At 53.4% G+C, this 25528-nt stretch overlaps 1 long non-coding RNA gene across 1 annotated transcript; it reads left to right on the forward strand.

The window, feature by feature from the left end:
- The first annotated feature begins 66 nt into the window (after positions 1-66).
- Positions 67-5993, forward strand: LOC131908650 (uncharacterized). Its single transcript, XR_009378638.1, has 2 exons — positions 67-284; positions 5624-5993. It is a non-coding gene; the product is annotated as an uncharacterized LOC131908650 (long non-coding RNA).
- The last annotated feature ends 19535 nt before the right edge of the window (positions 5994-25528 follow it).

A 25528-nucleotide genomic window follows, 5' to 3' on the forward strand; every position in this document is an offset into this window, starting at 1 on the left:
ACCTCACAATTCGCCTCCCAGATGGAGAGTCAGTCACTATGAAGTGCATCACAGTGCTTCCCCACATCCCCAGCAAGGAAGATGGAAGCTTAACAGCTAGGCAGATTTCAGTTAGACAGCAGGAAGGACCACTCACTCACTGCTTTGCCAGATGGCTATAACCTGGATCATGTGTGACCTAAGTAGAGCCCTACAGTGGGAATCAGGAGGCTTCTTGCCTTTGTCTGTACATCCACAGACGGGAACTGTCATTTCTACTTGCCACAGCGGCCTGGGATGAGACGGTATGGTAGGGCTGGAGATGGTAGTAGCCAAATAACTTCCCTAGGTCCCTCTTGCCCTCTTTGTGGAAGAAGTTCCTAGGGATAGGCCTTGGTCTTGGACCCAGGGACCCATCAGTGACGTGTGTTCATCCAGGACCCTGGCTCAGGCAGGTACTTGACTAACGTCATCTGTCTCCCTCTTCTATGGCGACTCCTGGGGCAGAAAGGCCTGGGCCGTCGAGAAGCTAGGAGCTAATCCTGGATCTCCTCCAGACTTATTCTCAACCTGTCCATTTCCCTAGCCCAACAGAGTCACAATTTCTCTATCTGTGCCATGAGACATTTGGAAGGTTGCCAAGGCCCCTTCCCTCTTGGTCTGGAAACCCCTTTACTGATCCAGCACAGTTAGGTCGGCTCACCTCTGCTATCCCTGAAGGTTTCAGATCTGCTGACCCTCCTTTGTTTGCTGGAATTTCTCAGCTTCCTCCTGACCTTAGGGTCTTTGCACAAACACTGCCCCCCTCACACCTCAGATCCATCTAACTGTCTCCGAGACTCATGCTTACAGCTCTCAGCTTCCTCTCCACGGCATGCACAAGCCCCCAGACTCCCCACAGCTCACTCCCAACAGAGCCCCAGGCCCCAGCCACTCGAGCCTTCCCATGACATCTGGGTTGATGATCCCTTGCTGTGAATTCTAGGAGCAAGGGCTGACTGTGCCTCGTCCCACCCTTGTCCCCAGTGTCAGCACTGGGCAGGTGATCAGCAAGCAGCTGGTGGTGAGCCAGTGGATGGATGACCGCCTGACCTTTGGAGGCCATGCAGGGTCACCTCTGCTCACCAAGCGCTCCCTTCCAGTACCTGTGCAGAGGGCAGAGGAGAGCTGGCCTTGGGGTCGAGGAAAGGCCATTGAGGATCCACTGTATCCCCACACTTCAGGGAGCAAAGAGGGATAGGGCTCCTTCAGAAGGTAGGGCCGCGATGGGCAGGATGTTTTCTGTGAAGGCTCCCACCCCTCTACTCTCTGGGAGCTTCCTGGCACGTCTTGGGGCTTGACAGAGTCCTGGGACTGCAGGACACACACATCGACTCTGTTTTGGGGTACACTGGTAGGAGGAAAACCACACAACGGGCCACAGCAGGGATGTGCAGGGCCTCAGGCGGGGAAGTCCGGTTGAGAAGGGTGGAAAATGAGGCACAGGGGGGGAACAGATGAACATTGGCAGCCAGGTCCCATTCTTGACTTCTGGGAGCTAAGGAAGGTCTTTGCCTTTGACCCAAGGGCCCCTGGCTTCAGATTACATCCCACCGAGGCCCTCACAGGAAATGCCCTCAAGGTCTGGGGAGCAGATGGAGACAGGCTGCTGGGTTTGAGCCCCGCCCTGCCACTCACTAGATGTATGTCTTGCTCGGTCTCTTTCACTCTTGGCCTGTTTCCTCATCTGTGAGGCAAGAAATCTGGGCCAGCAAGTCATCAGGACACAGGACTTAGAGCAGGAAGTAGCCAGAGACAGCCACACTCAGGCACTACCCTGCCCACCTAGCCCAGAAACAGGAGCAACAGCTTCTTCATCCTACACCACGGCCAAGGACTGTCAGCTCTTGACCTCATGCCCCTGGGCCCACTAGACTTGAGTGGGAAAGGCACTTCAAAGAATCCAGTGTTCCTTGGATGAGGTGGCACATACCCAGGATCCCAGCACCCCAGAGGCTGAGGAAGGAGGATCCCAGGTTCAAAGCCATCCTGGACTGCAGTATGTTTTTGGAGCCCTCCATGTGTGAACCAGGCCATTTGACTAAGCCAGCTCACCAGTGTGGAAGCCCGTGATCCTTATGCTGCGACTGTCAGCAGCAAAAGTGGCACCCATTGTGGCTCCTATGATCACCTGGCTCTAAACGGTCCAGGCGCTAAGGTGCACAGAAGTGTTGGCCCAGAGAGGGGTGGCCACCTGCCAGCGAGGCAAGGGAGGCCCAGGACCTGGAGAAGTGCAGGCAGAGCTCCTCTTCCTGGCTGGCCTCAGCTGGTCCTGCTTGTCAGTCACACCTTGTACCTTTTAGGGGCAGGTGCTTGCCAGGCTCTAAGGGAGCAGATCACCCAACATACATGAGTTATGGAAGCAAGATCAGAGCAGGGGAGGGGCTCGCTGTAGCTCACCCAGGTCTGTGGGAAGCCTTACTCTCTGGGTATCAGCTCAGGGACCTATATTCTGCACCTCCGGTAGGAAGTATCCGTGAGAGGCCCTGAAAGGCAGGTGTGACTGCAGGGAAGGGATATCAGACACTTTCCCCCAGATCTCACCAGGTAAGAAAGAAGCAGAGAAGATCAGGCAGCCAGGAATCCCTGAGGGGAACATACAGACCCTCTTTTATAATCAAGGGGACTGAGTCCTTCTTGCAGATGGAGAAACAGCTGAAGTAAAAGGATATGTTACATCTGGGACCACTGAGTTGGGAATAGACACATCCAAGTCCAGCCTGGGTAAGGGAAAAGGGACTGTGTGGTTGGCACAAGGAGCGGAAGGCCAGAGGGAGGGGAGGCTGAGACCTGGCTAGGTAAGTGGTTTGTACTCTGGGCCAGAGTCATTTGAAATCATTGGTTTGGAAAGGTCTGGACACAGTCTGGCTAACCCAGTGCCGGTGCCTGCCTGCAACCTCAGCACAGGAGGCAGAGACAGTATGGAAGCTTGAGGCCGGTCAGGACTCCACAGCAGTATGTGTAATGTGTATGATATATATATATATATGAGGGGCGCTGCTGGGACTACCCGCCCACAAGAGGCTAAGATGGAAGCCCAAAGTCTTGGCAAAGGCACGGTCCTCTCCCCTCACCTCCAGATTCACTTGTCACCCCACCCCCACCCCGTTGACTCAGAGGCTGTTGGGCTTCTTGGCAAGATGTGTTTACACCTGAACCCCTAATCCCACCTAGAGCTCCCCAGGTCGGTGAGCACAGCTAAGGCCGCCTGTCCCTTGCCTGAAGCCTCACTCATACTTGACCCTGCCTTGACAGCAGATCCACCCACAAATGCTTTCGACTGTCTGCTACCTCTGTTTGAAGCCCCAGGACAGTAGCTTCTGCCCCTCTTGTCTCTTCTGACCCCCAGCTGGCCCCACAGTGACTCACTATATCCTGGAGACCTCTAAAATGAATCACACGGCCAGATCCCTGCTCCAAAGTCCCCTGTGTCTCCCTACCTTCCTCAGAATAAAGTTACCCCTGCCCCTCAGTCCTTGGGGCTTTCGTGCTCTGGCTTCCTGCCCTGCATGGCTTTCATCCCCCAGCCTCTCACCCTCACAGCCTGCATCGCAGCCCAGCTCTGTGGCTCTCCTGCCTCTAGGCACTTGCACATGGCATCCTCTGCTTGGCATGATCTTCCCTAGGCGGGTGCAAGGCCAGTGCTCTGTCATACCTGCATGTCAGTCAGCCACTATCATCTTCTCAGGAGGCCTCCCTGACTTCCGCATTTAAGATGGCAAGCCTGGGGTGGGAGGCGGGGCTCAGCAGAGCAGCGCCTGCCTAGAATGCACCAGGCTCTGGGTCCCCTTCCCTCTGCATCATACAAATCTTTCTGGAAGATTCCACATTGCTTTCTAAAATCTGATTTAGTTGACATATTCATCCTGGTTTTCTCAACTCACACACCCCAAAGAATTTTAGCTTCTTGAGAACAAAAGTCTTTGAATCAGTTGGTAACTCCATGTTGCTCAGCTCCGCCGAATCCTGAGGGTCTCCTAGCAGCTAGAGGAGGACTGTTGAATCTCCTCTCACACAAGGAACTGGAGGTTGGGGGGGCGGGGGGCATTTACATGAAGTCACAAGTCCAGGATACAGTAAAGCAGGCCCTAGACCCCAGGCTCAGCCTCCCACAGTCCTGGGAGGAATCAACTTTAAGCAGCATGTGGCCAGGGCCAGAGAAGCTTAGCAGCAGCAGGGACAGACATCAATGAGAAGGCAGCAGAGAGTGCAGACCCACAGTTCTGGGTGGTGCAAGAGGCCATTGGGAAAGGCCAACACTCTGCTGTCTTTGTCGCCCGGTCCTCAGAGACAAAGGAAGTCAGCAGGACTGAAAATAAGTCTGCATTTTGGGAAGTGAAAGTGGGCACTGAGGAGGCTTAGCCAGAGGAAAACCTGGGCCTCCTAGAGAGGCCGGGGATGTGAGCAGTGTTGCCCCCTGGACCCCGGGACGGTAGTGCTGGGGCTGGGGATAGACTCTGTCCTGGCCCTATCACTTCAGCTTGCTGAGCCTTTGTTTTCTTATCTGTGAAGTGCCTAATGTGACTCCTGCCTCACTGGGGCCCAGGAAGACACAGAGACCAGACCCTGAAGCTGAGGCTCCCAGATCTGCCTTGGTGCCTCCTCCTCCAGGGAGCCCCCTGGTCTCCAGGCAGACAGAGATTCTCCCTCCCAGGATTCCCAGCTCCTCAAAAATTCTCTTGCTTTCTCTTTCACGTGTCTTCCACAAGAAGAGCTGAGATCCCTTCACAGTGTCCTTAAGACACAGCTTAGGGGCCAGGCATACAGGAAGTGTCCCACACTGGGCCCCAATAGGGGATGTGAGGGCAGACACTGACAGATGTCCTCAAAGCAGTCAGCCCCTGCCCCTAGGGGTCAGCCTGGATTTGTGGTAAGAGGAGGGTACCAAGGGTAGGGTTCATGTTTCCCTGGCCTAAGGTTATTCATTTTCAAAATGGACGCATTTGGAAATGAGACTTAACAGCTTCTCTGTCCCAGGTCAATGAGACATGCATCACACAAAACACCACCTCAGGCTCGCCAGAGTGTCTCAGTGGGGCTCTGCTCTGTTGGGAAGCTAGCTTTAGAGCAGAAAACTTGGTGTAGCTGGGAACTCCTCACCTACCAAAGTCAGAAAGCTCTGAGGAAGGCTGATGCCAGCTATCTGCAGGGGTCCAGATATCATCCAGGCTTCCAAAAGGCTAGGCCACTTGCCTACAACAAATTAAGTCCAAGCAGGGAGGGTACGCAGCCTTCTTGACTTCCCATGCCAGGATGCAGACATGCCATCTGCTCTGAGGAAGCTGCTGGTAGCTAGTGCAGGGTGTGTCTTCAGAGCTGACATCCAGAATGCCTCATGCTCACCACAGGGCAGCTTCTGATGGGGGCGAGCAGGAAAGGGTCTCTCAGGACACTCTCCTCCCTTCCTGGAGTCCCCGCCCTTACCACTTCTTAAGGGCTCCTGGTGTCTCTAGGAGACTTCAAGGCAGGGAACCAACCCAGAGCTGAGGGCCCACACAGCTCTGAGAGCTCCAGGCCTGCCCTCTTGTAGGCTCCAGTACCCTCTGGGCACTCACAGAGGTAGGAAGGGTTATCATACCCTCACCTGAAAGTTTGCTCTGGTCAGTCTCTCCTCACAGATGGGGAGAGCCTTTCGCCTGACAGACGAGACTCAACATCTGAAGGCAGCTGCTCCTCTATAGGCTCGCAGCCCCAGGAGAGAACAAGAGGCCCATCATCTCCCACTGCCTCATCCTTGACAGTTTAACACCAATCTCCAACTTGGCGCTAGCCTGCTCTGTGAACTGACTAATCTGACCAACCTCTGACAAACAGGCTGCAAGTCCACCTGTGACAAGCGGGTGTAGGAGACCTGAGGGGACTCACAGCCTCGTGGCTTGGCTGTGTGACCCTGGCGAGAAGAACTGACATCTCTGGGCTGTAGGTTTGGGTCTGTGAAGTGAGGAGTGTGGCTAACTGCCCCGGCCTTGAGTTCATACTGCTCTTCTGTTCCTTTCTGTGCACCTTCCCCCCAGGCAGCTTGAGTTTCTTGTGTTGATACTGACATCCTGAGTTCCCTTGAGCTCCCAAACCGACTCCTTCAGGCTTTTCAGTGCCCCTTCAGCTCTACCGTACTCCCTTCACCCGCTGAGTCTCCCCTGGGCACTCCCAGGACCCCTCAGATATCAGATCTTTATTTTACACATAATGGTGGTGGTTAGTCCTTTCCGGGAGCATGGGGGCTTCTGTCCTGTGTTCTGGCCCGTCGTGGGACTTGTGGTCTACTAGCTAGTGCCTAGGGCCAAGGCCATTCAGCAGAGGTGTGAGTGGCAGGGACTGTTCAGCTCTCAGTGTGTCACCCCCACCCCTCACCTCACCCAGGCCAGCCCCTGGCTCTCTCAAGCTTCACCTGGTCTCCTGCCTTCCAGTGGCCTTGTCCTCTGTGATCCATGGTGGCGGAGTCCTCAGGATGACATTCCCAGCCCTCAGTGGTCTGGAAGCCCTTCCTTCCGGCGGGTTCACCACCCCCATGGGGAGCCATTTCTCCAACAGGTGCTTTGTGCCCAGGCTCAACCTCAAGCTCCCATCACAGTGCTCTGTGGGTCCACACCAGGAGCTCCTGGGCCAGCATGAGCTCCTGTAATGATCCCCATTCACACCGACAGCAACCCCAGACTCTCACTATGTTCAGGGTGCCAAGAAAGGAGCAAAGAAAGAAACCTGTGACCTTCTTCCCAGGCACACTGGAGGGAGGGAATTCCTCCCAGGCTTCTGCCCTGCTACAGTTCTGCCTCACTGCCCCTGGCTACCAGCCCCACCCCTCTCCGTCTGTCTTGTCTGTCTCCTCCCCTAGCACATGCCCTCCGAGAAGGGCAGGCAGGGGCTGCTTGCTCTGTCCTCTGTTCTGTCCCCAGCACCGAGGACAGTGCCAGGCAGAGGAAACCTTGGTTGAAGAGGGAAATGGAACCCTTGCATGCACACCACAGGAGGCTCAACAGCAGCCACTTCAGTGTTAAACAGAGTGATCACGGAGCCTCTCCAAGGAGGTGGCATGGCAGAGGCCCAGCGACTTGTTCGAGCGAGGAATGTTCTGGTACAGGAGGCAATCGGTGCAAAGGCCCTGATGCCTGGCTCAGCCTGGACTATTCAGAAATCACGAATGGTGGGAGTTGAACGGTTCAGTGGAGGCCAGAGTGGGAAGAGCCAGGGTGGAAAGAAAGGGGTGTGAGCCTTTTTCCTGGAGAGTAAACTGAGGCCAAGGGAAGCTAAGTGCCACAAAACAAGGAAGTGTCAGAGGTCTGGCCAAACCTGAGGCTGCTGGGATGTGGGGCCAGAGACTCAAGGCTTCTCACCCCAGGGGGCCCCATGACTCTGCTCATTAATAGCTAACCAGGGTGGGGCCCTGCTGGGCCAAGTATGGGCCGAGCCCTGAGCCTTTGGGGCAAAGCCTGGTAACAAGTGAGGGAATGGCCTCCTCCCCTTGTGTGGTACCATCTTGTCCTTTGAGCAGGGCCATTGCCATCAGAGGATGTCCAATTTTATAGTCATGCAGACTGGCTGGGATATCACCAGCCAAGGACACAGAGACACATGGCAAAGTGTAGGCTAGTTAGGCCACTTAGAACCTTCCCAGGGTTAGGTCACAACTAGGCCCCCAGAGTCCTCCCCTCCTCAGCTTCCCCACAGCCCTTCAGGAACCCCCTACTTATAGCCAACCGTGCTCACCCCTTCTCTCCATGAGGCCTTTACCCTGGTTAGTCCCTGTGCCAGAGACTCGTGTCCCTTGTTCTCAGGTTTGGGAAGCAGTTCAAAGGCTACCTCCTCAGAGCCCTGACCACCGGTCACTCAGGCCTGTCCCGAGGCCTTGCTCTCTGTCACAGGGCCCTTTCAGGTCTCTTGGGGGCCTTCATGACTGCTGGCCCACCTGTTCTAGGTGCCCTGACCTCTTTGGGATGTAAGCACCCCCACGATCTTATTCCCTGGAGTCTCCCCAGGGCCTTGCATAGGGCCTGCCATACAATAGATAAGCAATAAACATTTGTGGAATCTGAGAGTCTGCCCCTCTGTATATAGAGGCAGCGGCTGGAGTTCAGAGAGGGTAAGTCACTTGCTTAAGGTCACACAGCAAATGAGAACGTCAGCCAGGGCCCAGCTCAGCTCACCTGACTGCACCCAGTGCTCTTTAACTATTTCATTCTGAGGGCTCAGCCAGACCCACACTCAACATGACCTCCACCCGCAAGCCCAATGCTAGAGAGAAGGAAGAAGAGATTAGGAAAGGAGGACAGAACAAACAGAAGAGAGCAAGTATGAGAAATGAATGGCTCCTCGGGACTCCCCCGTTCCCATCTGGCAGACCAGCAAAGTTGGGCATGTAGTCTGGGATCTCTGGGCCTCCAGAACCCCCAGCCTCCCCCCCCCCCCCATCTTGCCTTTGCCGGTCTGAGCTGGAAGGGGTTAAGTTTTGTGCTTGGCTCCTGCCTTGCTGTGGACCGTGGCTGGGACAGAACATCTGTCTGTTGCTATGGTTGCCGTACACTTGAAGGGGATGGCTGGATAATTATGGCAATGCCGCCGAGTGAGGGAGCTGATGCCCGGAACTGGCTCGGACCCTTGCCCACCCGGTGCAGCAGCAGGCCTCAGGTCCATACTCTGGGCCATGGAGGAGTCGGATAGAACCTCCTCGGTCTTTGCACCATGAGTAGGCCTGGCCACAGGACACTGGGGAAACCGTGAGCAGGACAGACACTGTGGCCTTGGGCACCAGAATGTGGGCAGTGAGCCTGCTGCCATGGGGGAGGAGGGCTCTGATAACACCCCGGTGCGTCTGTGTGTCCTCCCCCTGGGGAGAAATCCTGCATTCAGTCCCTGGTCCGAGAAGTTCCTTAGAGCCTGGGGATAGCAGACACTGCCCGCCTTCATCCTGGTTTTGCTCAGCCTGCTTACTAGGTGACATGATGGACCCTCAGGCTCTATGAATGGAGGACCCAGTTCTGTGTGGGATAGGATATGTGGCTCCAATCTGGCTCCTTGGATAGCTTGTTTACCCTGAGCTGCTGGACATTGGTCTGCATCACGTGATTTGTGCTGGGAGCAGGCAGAGGGGTTTGTTAGCCCGAGGTTCACACCCACAGATGAACTCCTAGGCAGGCACTGAGCTTCTGAAGTCTCTATGCTGTCCCAGCAGCCCCAGATGTGAGACAAAAAACAGTACAGTCCCCAAGGTCACCCCTGAGCTTCCTGACTCTTCCCCATGGCACTGCCCACTCCTCCTGGCAACTTCTCTCCTCTCCTCCCACCTGCCTCCCTCACAGAACAATCGCCACAGAGCCGGGCACAAGCCTGGCGACGCTTTGTTCATCCTTCCCCTTTAACTAACTGCAAGGAGGAGGCTGTCTTCAGTCTTTCTCACTGCTTTGGCATGGAGATTCTAGAGACCCGGGCGAGGAAGCCATCTTCCTATCTTTCTCTGTTGGCAAGAAATCCAGCCTGGAGGTGCCAAGTGGGGCCACTCTGGACACGAACTCCTTTTCTAATTCCCTGCCCTTAAAGGTGACCTATTTGAAAGCCAAGAAAAACTCTGACTCCTCAGCCCTGCACAGATGTGTTGACCTGCACACTCCTTCACAGATGCATCCACTCTGCATGCTCTGCCAGGCCCTGTGTGGAGTGAAAGTGGAGCCCTTGCCCTGAATCTGACCATCCAGAGGCCCAGGGACATCTACTACCAGGGTACACAGCCTGAACCAGAAAATATGGATTCAAGTCCTTTCTAGCTGCCAGCACCTCCCTGCACTTCCCACCGGCCTGAGATGGGCAGGGTAGGGGCCACACCCTCGAGTCACAGTTGAGGAAAGGAGAGACTACTCAGTGAATAGGGGACACTCAAGGTCACACCGCTATGTCCCACGAGGAGCAGGCCCTGGTGCCTGAGACTGCTGTACCTCACACAGAAGGCTGCCTGCCTGGCGTGGGATGGCTTTGGCCTTGATGGATGGTCCCAGTTTGCACTCCTCAGGGTCTGGCAAACTGAATACTGGTCACCCCAGCTCAGGGGCTGCACAGTAAGGTCATACTGCTTAGTGTGGGCTTCAGGCACTCCCTCTCCTGCTCTGAATTTCACTCAGCATGGTGGGGCTCCCAGGCTGCCCTAGTAGGTTGGAGCCATTCTGTCTAAGTCAGGGGAGACACCAGGCCTGCCCTGTTCTAACCCTCAGGGACTGTGGGCTGGGCAGGAAGATGCAAGTCCTCTTTAAAGGGGCGAGCTTCAGCCACAGCCCAATTCCACATACTTAAGGGGGTACTGTGAACATGAATCAGCATCCCAGGACCCTTACAACACAGATGCATGTCCCCAGCCAGTCCCTCCTGTGGCTGTGGGATGGATGGGGAAGGACCAGATGGAATGTCTGCAAGGAAGGACTTATAAGCACAGAAGCCAGTCCCCTCCCAGATGCAGGACCTCCTTAGGGATCTGCAGGAGCTGGGCATAGCTTTTAAGACACTTGCCAAAAGGCCTGCAGTAGGAGGCACAAGGCTCTCTGGTACTAGACACGATCCTTCTGCTGCTGAGCCTTGAGCTGCTTTGGGTCTCTTGGGACAATGGTCCAGCCTCAGTGAGCTGTAAGTGCCAACCCTAATGAGCTCTTTGCACCCCTGATACCAGCCCCAATTTTGGGTCACTCTCATAAAGATTTGGGATATAAATTATGGGGCTGGAAAGATGGCTTAGCTGTTAAGAACACAGACTGCTCTTGCAGAGGACACAGGTTCAGTTCTCAGCACCCACACAACAGCTCACAACTGCCCGTAACTCCAGTTCCAGGGGATCCAATGCCCTCTTCTGTCTCCCGTGGGTACTCTACACATTTGGTGCACAGACAGACATACATGCAGACACAACACCCATACACATAAAACAAAAATAAATATTTTTATAAATTAGCCCCTCCTCCTCTGCCTCAGTTTCCCCTGGAACTCCTTCCTTTCATCCACAGTCTCTCAAAATAGAGTTCATGAACCTCATCTCTCACCATCCCCATCTCTTCCAGCTCCACCACTAATCATCCAGGCCATGCTACACATCTACAATGCTCCTGCCCACCTCACAGGCTTGCCATACTATTCTACCACCTACCCAAGTCCCATAATCAGGCCTCCCTGAGATGTCCACTCCAACTTCAGCTCAGTAGCCAATTCCTCAAGGAAGTCCTCAGGACCCCAGCCTGGACCAGGCCCCCACCATGTACACCCTTATGCCACCCACACCTTTACAGTTTTCCTGAAACAGCACAGCATGTGTAGGCGGCTGACACCATCTGTCCCCTTGCTGTGTGGACCTGCACAAGCCCAGGCTCTGTCTGTCTCATTCCTCATTAGGTCCCTGGAACCTAGCATAGGGATAGACCCACAGTTAGGCACAGTGAGTATTTGCTGACTGAATGAACAAAAGAATAGATAGAAGGATGGGGAGACGGAAACAAGCAGGAGTCAGAAGGTGAAGGCTGAGGTGAAATATGTTGTCTCTGGGTGACTCGATCCGGCGGAGGTAGCATCTGGGAGGAATCTGAAGGCAGGGATGAAACCTTTGGGTGTCCAGGCAGAGGACTTTGGCAATGGTCTACGTGGGCTAGCACACACCTGCTATATTCAAGGACATAGGAGGGAGCCTGGAGGAGTCTGGAGCCACAGGCTGGGGAGGTTAGACAGTCAGACTCAGTCTGTGGCTCTTGGAGCTTGTCCCTGGAGTGATGGGGGAACTTTCTCGGGGCTCTGGGCAAAGCAGTGGCTCAAACAGGTCTTCTTCTGGGACAGCCCAGGCTTAGCGGGGCCCCGGCTGCTTTGGCTCCTGATGTGCCTGCCACACTGGAGTATCAGCCACTTTGTGTCTGACCTGCTAGCACCCTCTAGCAGCCGCAGAGATGCCTCGAAGCTGCGTATGTCCTTCCTTCTCCTCAGAACCTTCCTGTGGCTGCACGGAGACTCGAACCCTCATGGAAGGGTCCAGACCCATCAAGACTATCTCTCCTCAACACCAGGAGCCCCTGGCCAGAGGAACCCGTTGGATAAGTCATTCACACAATGGAGGACAGAGTAGTGTCCTTGGCCTGTATACACTAGACTCCAGCAGTCCCCGGGGGACGGCATCTTCCTGGTTTCTGGAAGAAGGGAATAAAAACCTCTATCCTGAATCCCCATTGAGGATGCTGTCTCAACGCCGCCACCGCCCAGTCTTCCTTCCCACACAGCCTCTCCAGCATCCAGGCCTTGTCTGTTGAGCTCGTCAGAATCTGATCCAGAATGAGCTTTGCAAGGGTGGGCCCTGGGTTGGGTCTGTTTGTCCCACCCATATACTCTGATGCCTAAATCTCCCCACAAATGGAGGCTTCACTCTTACAGATGAGGGAAACTGGATCAGAGGGGTGGTGACTGATCCAGGGACACTTAGCTACATCTGTGTGTACTCACTTGTATATGCAGTACTGCCCAAACTGGAAGCTAATGTTTCTGAGTCTAAATTTGAGTCCACTGGACTCCGTTCATGTCCCCAACAGGCTGAGGCCCAGGGCAGGTGGGCAGTGCAGCGGCCAGAGTACATAGGTCCCTGGAAGTGTCTCACTGGGCCTTCACCCTGGGCCTGTTGGACATGAAGCAGATGGGCTATCTTGACAGGCGGCAGCTTTGGGAAGGAGTGGATTGCTCTGGAACTGGAAAGAGAACCTGTCCTCTCTGTCAAGGTTCTAGTAAATCCCTAAGAAGCCCCAGGCTGGGTAGTTTGGGGAATCATGGCTGCATTGTATCCCTGGGATATGTCCCTTAATACCCAGTTTCCCAGATGTTCCTTAAAGATCAAAGTTTACTGAGTTTTCCCAGTCATCACCTCAGCTGGGGCAGAGCACTTGGTGGGAACACATATTACCAACCCAGAGAACGTGATTCTCATGAAATTGTACATGTCGGAATAAACTGTCAAGACATACTGCAGGGCTGCCGGATGGTTAATAATTCAATGTGTTCACCAGGACAATTCAGGATTTTAAAAACATTTCCTTGGGATTGCTGTTCCAAATACTGTTAATGGCCAGGAACCGTCTCAAAGTGCTGGATAGCCATTAATGGGCCAGCCTGGGTGGGGCTTAAGGTGGAGGTAGAAGCCAGGGACCCATAACCCATAACTTGCTGTGGTATTCAGGTAAAGCCTAACTCTCCAGCAAAATGCCGTGGATGCCACCCACCACATTTTTGTCATAGTCCCCACGAAGGGAAGTGAGGACCTCAGAGCCCAAAGAGGGCAAGAATTCAGCCCCAGACTATATACAGCTAGGATGAGGTCTCAGGCTGGGGTGCATAAATGTCAATGGCTGTATGCTGACTTGGGCAAAGAGGACCCCCACATGCATATGAGAATTTCTTCATCTGTGGCACTGTTTATTTGTTCAGAGAACAAATATTTACAGAGTTTTTGTCTAATATCCTGAAGTTGTATGGCTGGGGTATGGCTAAGTGGTAGGACGTCTGTCTAGGCTATGGGAGGCATCCAGTTTGATATCCAGCATCTCTCCACACTCTTACATGTGCACGCATGCGTGTACACACACACACACACACACACACACACACACACACACACACACACGCACAGGTGCTGGGATGGAACATTACCAAGACAGTCTGAGTGCTTATTGTATGGATCCCTAACAAATACAACCCATCACAAATGGTAATCAGCATTAACAGGAAAAATAAGGGACAATAAAGAGACAGGTGGGATGCTGGGTATTTGAGCCAAGATAATCACAGGAGCTTGTCTGGGCAGGTGACAGTTGAATAGAGACCTGAGAGGGAGAGAGGTAAGTCAGGAGGGTAAAGAGGTGCAAAGGCCCTGGGGTGGGCCTGTCCTGCAGTGCTGGCTGGCAGCCAGAGGCCAGCAGGGGCTGTGGGGGCTGGCTAGAGTGAAGCAGGGGGAGGTCAGTGTCTAAGTCACTCACATCCCTGGGAATGATGGGAATTACCTAGGGGGTGGGGTGGGGTGCAAGGCTGTGTTGTATGGTGGTTGTTGGTTTTTTTTGTTTTTTTGTTTTTGTTTTTGTTTTTTTTCCAGAGCTGAGGACCAAACCCAGGGCCTTGCGCTTGCTAGGCAAGCGCTCTACCACTGAGCTAAATCGCCAACCCGTTTTTTGGTTTTTGGAGGTTTTTTTGTTTGTTTGTTTGTTTGAGACAGGGTCTCTCTACATAGCCCTGGCTGTCTTGGAACTCACTATACAGACCAGGCTGGCCTGGAATTCGCAGAGATCTGCCTGCCTCTTCTTCCTGAGTGCTGGGACTAGAGGTGTGTTCCATCATGCTCAGTTTTTTGTTTGTTTGTTTGTTTGTTTGTTTGTTTGTTTGTTTGTTTTTAAGATCCTTTTAGGCTGAGGCTGTAGCTCAGTTGGTAGAGTGCTTGCCCACATGCTTGAAGCCCTGGGTTCAATTCTTAGCACCACATCAACTGGGCGTGGCGGCATACACCTGCAATCTTAGAACTAAGGAGGTAGAGGCAGGAGGATCAGAAATTCAAAGTCGTCTGTGGCTACATAGGGAGTTAGAGGCCAGCCTGAGCTACACAAGAGCCTGTCTCATTATTAAAATAGAATAAAATGAAAAGAGCCTTTAAAACTGGTTCGATGGTACATGCCTGTGACCCTAGCACTTGGGAGGCTGCAGCAGTGAGCTGTTTTTTCTTTCTTTTTTTTTTTTTTTTTTTTTTGATTTATTTATTTATTATGTATACAGCATGTGTGCCTGCAGGCCAGAAGAGGGCACCAGATCTCGTTACAGATGGTTGTGAGCCACCATGTGGTTGCTGGGAATTGAACTCAGGACCTCTGGAAGAGCAATCAGTGCTCTTAACCTCTGAGCCATCTCTCCAGCCCTGTTTTTTCTTTTTAACATAGTCTCCTATAGCCCAGACTGACCTCAAACCTGGTAGGTGGCCAAGGACGACCTTGAGCTTCAGATCCTTTGGCCTCTACTTTCCCAGGGCTGGGAGTACAGTGGTGTACCGCCACCCTCCATGTATGTGATGCTGGGGATTGAACCAGGGTTTCAATCATGCTACACAAGCTCTCTACCGATTGAGCTTCATCCTCAGTCCTGTGGGTTTCAAGTTTGAGTCATAGGCTACATGGTGGGTTCAAGGCCATCCTGAACAACATAAAACCATTAATAAATACATAAGGCTGGGGCTGCTATAGCTCAATTATAGAATGCTTGCTAGGTACACACAAGGCACTGTGTGCAACCCGTGGCACCATGAAACAAACAGCAAAATTATAAAACAATAATTAAAAGATTCCTTAATAAATAAATGAAAACCAAAAAAAAGTCTCTAGGATTAACCAGTAAAGTAGAAAAAGAAACAAAAAAATTAAACAACAAAAATCCACCCCAGGGTAAAACCATATGTACAGTAGGCTGTCATTGTCCCTCTCCCCTCCTCTCCCCTCCTCTCCCCTCCTCTCCCCTCCTCTCCCCTCCTCTCTCCTTCTCTCCCCTCCCCTCTCCTTCCTGAGACAGTCTTCCTATGCAGCCCAGGCTTGCTTCAAACTGGAGAGCTTCCTGTTTCAGGCTCGGGAGCTAGATTTACAGGTGCACGTCACCACACCAAAAATTACTGTCTACTTACAAAAGGAAGGAAGGAGGGAGGGAGGGAGGGAAGGAGGGAGGGAGGGAGGGAGGGAGGGAGGGAGGGAGGGAGGGAGGAAGGAGAGAGAGGAGGAGACACAATGTGCAACAACTCAGGTGTGGGGAAAACTGGCTCTGATGAATGAAAATGGTAGGAACGGCGCCTGCCTACCAGGAACACACACACATGGGCTCACACATACCCACTCTCACACACACTCACACTCACTCCCACATTCACACACTTGCTCCCACACTCTTACAGACTTTCTTCTCTCTGCGTTTTGTCTTGCACCTTTTAAATTTTGAGCTATGTGAATCTGTTACCTATACAAAAATCAGCTACTTTTCTGGAAGCAAGTGATTCTTATCAAGGAAGGGGAGGGCATTTGGGTGCCTCCTCATCCAGGAGGACCCTTAGGAACAGGCAGCCTGGGAGCCAAAACTGAAGAGCAGGGAGCTGCCCCACAGGAGTCGGGGAGGTTGTGGCAGAAGGAGGAACCGGAAGTGCAGATATTCGAGGTGGATTGTGCATGGGGGTACCCACCTGCCACCCAGCACTCGGCAACTGCAGGCAGAGGCTCAAGAGTTCTAGGACAGCCTGGGCTATGTAATGAGACCTTGTTGGGACAATAAAAGTGGCTGGACTGAAAGGCAGATCCTGGGTTCCTATAGGAATGACAGCCAGCCCTGGAGGGATTTGAGGGATGGTCCCATCCAAGAATCCTGGGGTATTCTGGAAAAAGATGTAGGTCATGTAGCCAGAAGCTGGGCTTTGTGTCCTAGCTAGGCTGCTTCATAAGCATGGACTGCCTGCCTCCTCAGAACAAGGTCACAGGGAGACAGGGCTCCCAAAGCTGGCAGAGTACAGTGTCAAGATCAGCAGCCCCACTACTCCGGTTGGAGACAGGCCAGGGCAGCTGAGGCTACGGGGAAAGGCAGGGCCGAGAGGCCAAGAGAGCAGGCTTGCCTCGGCTGCCCATGCCCCACAGTCCTGACTCTGGCCCCCTGGGCCTCAGCCATCTGGCTAGGCGGGCTCTGCTCTGGGTGCCCATCTGGACGCCGAGCTGACAGTACCATTAGGCCTTTCACAGCGGCTGTTCAGACTCACTGGCTTCTAGTGGTTCCATTGGGATCAGTTTGGGACACTTCTCTCCACTGACAGAGGAGGGAATGGGGGATGAATCGTGTTCTTTTCAGCATCTCTGGGCAGGAACCTGCCAACCTCCACAGGCTCCCATGTCAGGGGCAGGCAGGGCAACTGATGATTCGAGAAACCAAGATGTGGGCAAGGGTACCTGAGTGTCAACCAACAGAGACTAGGATTCACACCCAGGACTCAGGTACCCAGGGAACCTGCCCCCCCCCCACCAAATTCCAGCCCCTTCTGGCTTCAGATGCCTACAGGGGTCATGTGGCCAGGTCAGAGGTCAACAGAACAACACCCTAGTCCCAAGTTCGGAGCCAGGGAAGGCCAGTGGGCTAACTGGAAGGCATCCATGGTAATGCAACTCCCTCTCCCTATAGGGGCTCCTCTCTCTGTAGGGACTCCCCCTCCCTGAAGGGGCAGCAATATCAGGGCTCAGGTGACATGCACAGCACCTGCAGCTCCAGCCTCCACCTGCCTGTCCTGTTGCTGAACACTCCCAGAGTAGTGGGCAGCTGGGGTGGCGCAGGGGTGAGTGGGGGTGGGGTGGGGTGGGGTTGGGCTCAGTTTACTGGACCAGCCTTGGGAAGCCAGACAGAGAAGGAATGCTGTTACCAGGCTTCTAGAAACTTCTCCAATTTCTGCAGCTCCAGCAGCATCTGGAAGAAACCCAAGGCAGCCCCCTGCCTGGTCCCTCATAGCCGCCAGCTGCCACTTGCACACTCAAGGGTCACAGCCACCCACAGTGACACCTTCTGCCCTCCTTGGCTTGCTGGGAAATCCATGGTGGTACTCCCAGGCCTGAGATGGGAGCCTTGGGCAACTTCAATTGAGTTAAGAACTGCCCTGTCCCACCTACCTGTTCTTTTTTCTTCTTTCCTTCCTTCCTTCCTTTCTTCCTTCCTTCCTTCCTTCCTTCCTTCCTTCCTTCCTTCCTTCCTTCTTTTTTCTAAAACGCTCATAATCTCACAGAGAGAAATTGTAAAGTCGTTGACACATACAATTAACTAGTAGAGAGAAAAGAGCATCAACTTCCTGCAAGAACTCTGTGAGCCGGGCGGTGGCGGTGCACACCTTTAATCCGAGCATTCGGGAGGCAGAGGCAGGCGGATCTCTATGAGTTCCAGGTCAGCCTGGTCTACAGAGTGAGTTCCAGGAAAGGCGCAAAGCTACACAGTGAAACCCTGTCTCGAAAAACCAAAAAAAACAAACAAACAAAAAAAAAAGAACTCTGTGGAGTTCCACCCTAGCGGAGCTCCACACATCCACCCAGGAGCCACAGCAGCCACACACTTACTTCCCTTTCTGTGTCTCCCAAAGCAATCCCTCTTGTCTTCCCTAAATACCTCCCACTGAGGTCAACCCTCACTACCCCTCACATAAACTATTAAAGCGGCGGCTTCCAAGCTGGTCTGGGCCTTCCCATCCATCTTTCCCACATCAGAACCTATCGTGGCTGGTGACCCTAGGGTCAGGTACAATTCCCGGCCCTTCGTGGTTCAGCTCAGCCTGGAGTAATGCCGGGACAACTGAAAGCGTGGATGTTGATGTTTGCGTGGCATGACCTTGGACAAGCCACTTAACATCTGAGCCTCAATCCCTCATCAATAAAAGTGAACTATGATGGTGCTGGTAGCACAGGCTTGTGATCCCAGCACTTGGGAGGCAGAGGCAGAAGGATCATCCATGAGTTTGAGTCTAGCCAGGGCTACACTGGAGAGGTTGGTGGGGGGAGAGGGGGAGAAGACACAGGCCTCTGGTGCCAAGGGTTCTAACAAGCTTACCCTGGAGCATTGGGCAGACATACAGTCAGTGTTCAATGAAATTGCTACCTTATTTGTTACCTTCTTCTACAGAACATCCTGCTGGGGTGTTTCCTGTCTCTCTGACTACACAGATGCTGTGTCCTTCACCTCAGCAGCCTGGTGAACTCCTGTTGACCCTTCAACACCCCACTCAAGCAGTATTCCGACTGGCCTGGTGTGTACTTTCTTTCCTTAGAACGTGCTTCTGTACAATGGCCAGTTTGCTGAGCTGGGATTTTTCCATTTAATTCTTGATCCTTCACCTCACACTATGGGCTCCCAGGGGTGGTGGCTGATAATGTACTAGACTAAGCTAGTGGCCAGAGGGTGGGGGTGGGGGACAGAGAGAGGGGATGAGTACTGGGCCAGGGCAGAAGGTGGCTCTTCATCATTAAGTCATTCATTCATCCACTCATTCACTCAAAAAACACACATCAACCCCATCTTAGTGTTTCTAGGCTGTGACAAAACACCATGGCCAAAAGCAACTTGGGGAGGAAAGGGTTTATTTCAGGTTCCATGTCCCAATCACAGTTCATCATGAAGGGAAGTCAGGGGAAGAACTAAGGGCAGGAACCTGGAGGCAGGAACTTAAGCAGAAGCCATGGAGGATCGCTGCTTACTGGTTTGTTCCCCATGGCTTTCTTGGCCTGCTCCCTTATACACCTCAGGGCCACCGGCACACCTCAGGACCACCCGTACACCTCAGGGCCACCAGCACACCTCAGGACCACCAGTACACCTCAGGGCCACCGGCACACCTCAGGAGCACCGGCACACCTCAGGACCACCCGTACACCTCAGGGCCACCAGCACACCTCAGGACCACCAGTACACCTCAGGGCCACCAGCACACCTCAGGAACACCGGCACACCTCAGGAACACTGGCACACCTCAGGGCCACTGGCACACCTCAGGACCACCAGTACACCTCAGGGCCACCGGCACACCTCAGGAGGCACTACCCGAATCAATCAGTAATTAAGAAAATGCCCTTCAGGATTACCTGCAGGCCAATCTGGTGGAGGCATTTTCTCAATTGAGTTTCCTCTTCCCAGATAACTCTAGCTGTGTCAAGTTGACAAAAAAAACCCAACCAGGTCAGAGCTAAGCGCTGTTTGAGAATTACACCCAAGAACTCAGATTCTTAAAGACCCAGGAACCCAGCCCAAGCTCAGTCTCCTGTGTCCCCAAACCCTGCTCCCTCTTCAGTTCTTCCAGTGACACTCTATTCTAGAATATTCTTTTGACTTTTCCAGGCCTGGGGGGTGGAGGCAAGGAAGAGGTAATTCCTGTGAGTGTCAAGGCCCTGCCCCGCCCCACCTTCCACCCCCCACCCCGCCCCAGGCTTCCATCTACTCTCTCCAGTCTACACACCTCAGACTGGTGGCACTCTTGGGACTTGGGACTCATGGGATTAGTCTATTTAGCACCCACCGCCTCACTGGGCTGTGAATTCCCACATCCCAGAGCCTGCCCAGCCCAGCTGGCAAGGGACCCAAAAAACCTTAGGGGGCCGGCAGAGCCAAAGGGGCCTTGGTAAACATCAAGGTCTGCTGCCTCCCCCTGTTGTAACAACAATAGGAAAAGACACCTATTCTAGCTGTAACAGTGGCTCACACTTCCCACGAGCCAGGTGCCACACTCTCCAATCTGCTTTCTTTAATCCCTGCACTGTCTACAGGGACAATCCTGCTACATTCCCGTCTTGCAGATAAGAAAATCAGAGACATTGATTCAGCTGCCTGACGTCAGAGTCTGCTCTTCCAGCTGACCATTGAGCAGCACTGCCAGATAGCTTGAAGGGGCAAATGGGCTCCACAGCACTGGCAAGGCAAAGCAAGACTAGGCTGAATCAAGACTCCACTTTTTTTTTTTTTTTTTTAGCTGTGTGACAGGTCATCTCTCTGGCCTCAATTTTCCTGCCTATAAAATGAGCGGTAAACACAGTCCCTCCATCTAATCCAACTTCCACAGGAGGGAGGGAGGCGGAGCCTCCTACAATAGAGTGGGGGAGGTGATTTTGTGGTCCCAAGGCCCTCCCTCACTGGCAAACCCCCAAGCAGAACCAATCCTGCCCAAAGCAGCTCCGTGCCTACTATGAGAGGACCTGGGTGAGTGAGCCATAAACATCCCTCCCAAAGGAGCGCCAGCAGCCACAGGGGTGATGCACACCTGGAGAGGGATGGTACTATGGGTGGTTACATTCGCTGTCCTGGGTCCATGGCCAGCCGCTGAAGAGGGGGACATGCATGGACCCAACTGAGCTCTAAGTACTGGGACTCTGGGCTCACCTGCCCCCTGATACCGGCTCTCCCTGCCCTACAGCCCTGGCAAAGGGAACGGTGCTTCTCCTGACACTCCTCTGGGCTGTGCCAGCCTCCCTCCCGGCGGCGCTGACAAAGCCTCCTCCCCCGCCCCTGGAGATGCGTGAGCCGGTGAGGGTGCCAACAGAGGGAGCTGGGGGCTGTGCCTAGAGCTACCCTCCCCGACCTTCCCAGGGCGCCCATGTCTCCCCCTGCCCCTTGGCCGCGGCTGGGGCGCTAGCCCGGTTGCTATGGCTGCCGCTCCGAGGAAGCTGCAGCTGGGTAATTATTGCGAACATCCATCCTGCCTCCTGCCCGCCCCAGAGCTGGGTAGCTAGCTGGTGGCCAGGACTAGGACGGCCCCTCCTGGGCTCCCCACTGGCCACACCCAGCTAGCCTGGCTAGGTGCCCACTGAGGAGGAAGGGAGAGAGGACAAGTAGACAGAACAGGAACAGACCAAAGGAGCCCCCAAACTCCTGCCCTCGGTCTGGCCCAGCCTCAGAACTGACCAACCAGACCCGCTCTCATTTTTTTTTTTTTTTTTTTTTTTTTTCAGCTGCGCATGAAGCCAGCCTGAGAGTCTCCAGGGGCGAAGGGAAGCTGTCCCTGCCTTTCCCGGGTAGGGGAGCCTGTGGGAGTGTAATGACTCTGGCCTCTCACACAGCGACTGTCCCACTGCACGAGGAGTCCCCTGGGGCCCCGCTGCAGGGCTCTGCCACCTCCTCCGCCCGAGAAGCTCGCCCTGGCCCTGGTGTCTAAATATAGCTCAGTCTGTCTGTGCTTGAAGTCACACAGACTCCTAACTGCCCCGGGTGGCCATGCGGAGAGTGGCGAGGGGTGTCTATTCATTCAGCTGTCCAGCACACATCTAAGGAGTGGCAGAAGGTGCCAGGCACCCAGCCAGGCTCAGTGTACCTGGGAAACCTGCTCCTGCCTTCCAGGCTCACGGTCCCCTCCAGACCTGCACAGATATGACTGAAGTTCACTCTCAGAGAGAAAGAGGTCTCCCCACCCGGTCAACAGGGGACAGCAGGAAAGAGAGGCCCGAGGAAGGCTTGACAGAGGCAGAAGGACAGGTCAGAGGAGAGGGAAGGACAGCATGGCCTAAGGGAAGAGACCCTGGGATGGTTTCCTGTGATAAGGGCGTGGGGTGTACCACAACACCACACGGGCTCTGGGACAGTAGCTGGGTCAGAAGACTGCAGAGCACAAGGACACCTTTCTCCCTCCCCTTGGCCTCACCGTGCTCTGCACAGGCTGACCTTGGAGGGCACTTGGCAGAGGAGGTCTGCCCGGATCCCGGTATCTAGGGGTTCCTGAGGCAGAGTGGACACAGAGCAGGCCCAGAGAAAGTAGGGAAGGTGGCAGGGGAGGGCCGTGGGTCCTAGAGGAAGAGGAAGAAGAATGGACAGGATGTGGGGAGTGGGGGGGGGGGTGATGTTGCATAGTCTCCCCTCCCCCTCCACGGTCACAATGCCGCCTAATTTTGTGTCAACTTGACACAAGCTAGAGGCATTTGGGAAGAGGGAACCTCAATTGAGAAAATGCCCCCCACCGGCTTGCCTTGTAGGGCATTTTCTTGATAGATGATTGATGTGGAGGGGCCTACTTCACTGTGAGTTGTGCTACCCACCCCACCCCCGGGCGGGTGATCCTGGGTGTTAGAAAGAAAGCAGGCTGAGCAAGCCATGAGGAGCAAGCCAGTAAGCAGCATTCCTCCATGGCCTTTGCATCAGCTCCTGCCTCCAGGTTCCTCCCTGGCTTTCCCCAGCGATGGACTATAATCTGTGAGGTGATGTAAATGCTTTTCTCCTCAAGTTGCTTTTGGTCACATGTTTTTGTCACAGCAATAGAAACCCTAACTAAGACAGTACAGGGCCCCTGGTGGGGGTACCCACTGAAGGACAGCCCAGCCTGGTGCATGGGGGCTATTAAGGCCCCGGGAAGGCTGTCTGTTCAGCACAAAACTGCCAGGGCTCCAGCCTTTGGGGTAGGGGCATCTCAGTTTTGATGTTCTTTAGGGGTCACACCTGCAGTCACCACAATGAATCTTCCCAACAAGTAAAGCTCTTTCCTATCCCACAGCTCAGGCGAGCTTCCAGCAGCCTGGACACTGGGACCGAAGAAGGGAGCAGTCATTCCCAGACTGGGAAACAGAGGCTTGCTGAAGTGATTGATCCAGGTAGAGCAGAGAGAAGGATGGGTGTCAGGGACCCATCACTGAGGGCTGCGGTGGGGAGTATAGAGTCAAACTCAAACTTCCTGCCAGTCCCCCTGATCTGGACAGGGCCCCACACCCTTTAGCGGTATGCCTACTGGGAATACAAGCCAGAGGGCAGGGATGGGGGTTGGAGACAAATAAGGCCCTTGGGAGTTGTCAAGTCAGATTGCCAGCTCTTCTATCTTACAGATCGGAAACTAAGGCTGTGGCCAGCCCCAGGCCCAAAGCAGACTGCTGTTTCCCAGCTCCTGGATAGCAGTCTGGGTGGCCGAGTCCTGCCGGCCCCAGCTAGGGTCAGCTAGACATAGAGCATAAGGTCTACAGAGTGTGTGCAGAAAGAACTTGGTATCAGTGTAGGAGAGTTCTGTGCTGGGAACTGTAAGCCATTTGAATCAAGAGTGACACAGCAAGGCATGCCACGAGTCAGCACCAGCCATTTGCAGGGTTCACATTTATCCAGGTGGCAATGAGGCTGTGTGCCAGGCAACATAACAGAAGAGGTGGGGCAGGATGGGCAGCAAAGAGTGCCTGAGATCAGGCATGGTGAGACACACCTTAAATCCCCAGTGCTCTGAAGGGAGAGACACATGGATCTCTCTGAGTTTGAGGACAGCCTGGTCCACACAGCAAGTTCCAGGTCAGCCAGGACTACACAGAGAAACCTTGACACCCCTCCCCCCCAAAAAAAAAAACAAACAAAAAACCCCAAAAACCCCTGATGCTATGTGGGATGAAGGGTGTACCTGGAGAGATAGCTCAGTGATTGAGAGCACTTGCTGTTCAGAGGACACCGGTTCAGGTTCCAAGCACCCATGCATGTCAGGTAGCTCACAACCATCTGTAACTCCAGTTCCAAGAGATCTGGGCACCTGCATGTATGTGCTTCACACACACACACACACACACTACACACACTCAGACACATATTCATAAACACATTAAATAAATAACTACATTAATTAATTAATTTTTAAAAAAAGAGTGCCTGGGGACTGAAGAGATGGCTCAGCAATTAAGAGCATTTGCTGGCCGGGTGGTGGTGGCCCACGCCTTTAATCCCAGCACTCAGAAGATCTCTGTGAGTTTGAGGCCAGCCTGGTCTACAGAGCGAGATCCAGGACAGGCACCAAAACTACACGGAGAAATCCTGTCTCAAAAAAAAAAAAAAAAAGCCGGGCGGTGGTGGCTCACGCCTTTAATCCCAGCACTCGGGAGGCAGAGCCAGGCGGATCTCTGTGAGTTCAAGGCCAGCCTGGGCTACCAAGTGAGTTCCAGGAAAGGCGCAAAGCTACACAGAGAAACCCTGTCTCGAAAAACCAAAAAAAAAAAATAAAAATAAAAATAAATAAAAAAAATAAAAAAATAAATTAAAAAAAAAACAAAAAACATTTGCTGATATTGCAGAGGACCTGGATTCTGTTCCCAAGCACCCACATAGCACCTAACAACTGAGGGTAACTCCAGTTCCAGTCTATCTCTGACGCCCTCTTCTGGCCTCCACAGGCATTGCATGCCATTCACACAGGTAAGATACTCATACGCATGAAATAAATATAATAAAATTTAAAAAGAAAAAAATAGTGCCCGGAATGCACTAAAGCCTGTAGGCACAGTAGCCAGGATGTCCTGTCCCCGCCCCTTCAAAACTGGGAGCAGAGTGTCATACATGCTGAAATATCCACTGTATCACTGAGCCACACCCAGCCCTAAATTCCATTACGACTGTCCCTCTTCAGAAGGTCTCTGACCTGAGGTTTCTCTCTTCATTCCCCAGAATGACTGTGAGGAAGGTTCTATTGTCTCTACATGGAGACTGGGAAACTGAGGCTCAATATCTTAGTTTCTTTTCTATTGCAGGCACAAAACATCCTGACAGGGAAGCATTTTACGGGAGGAAGGGTTTTTTTTTTTTTTTTTTTTTTTTTTTTTTTTTGGAGCTGAGGATTGAACCCAGGGCCTGGCGCTTGCTAGGCAAGTGCTCTACCACTGAGCTAAATCCCCAACCCCCAGGAAGGGTTTATTACAGCTCAGGATTCCGAGTTACAGTCCATCGTGGCAGGGAAGTCGAGGTAGAGAACTAACAGCTAATCACATCACACCGCAAGTCCAGAGCAGAAAGGAAAGAGTGCATGCCTGTGTTCAGCTCACTTTCTCTGCTCTTACCCAGTTCAGAACCCAAACCCAAGGCATGCTTTCCATGTTTAGGCTGGGTCTTCCCACATCAATTAATGTAATCAAGACGAGGCCCCTCCCAAGCAGACATGCCCACTGGCCAACCTGATCTAGGCGATCCTTTATTAAGACTCTCTTCCCAGGTGATTCTCCCTCATGTCAAGTTGATAATGAAAACTAACCATCGCCTGGCGGTGGTGGCGCACGCCTTTAAT

The sequence above is a fragment of the Peromyscus eremicus genome, chromosome 4 (genome assembly GCF_949786415.1).
Source record: "Peromyscus eremicus chromosome 4, PerEre_H2_v1, whole genome shotgun sequence".
In the NCBI taxonomy this organism is placed as follows: domain Eukaryota; kingdom Metazoa; phylum Chordata; class Mammalia; order Rodentia; family Cricetidae; genus Peromyscus; species Peromyscus eremicus.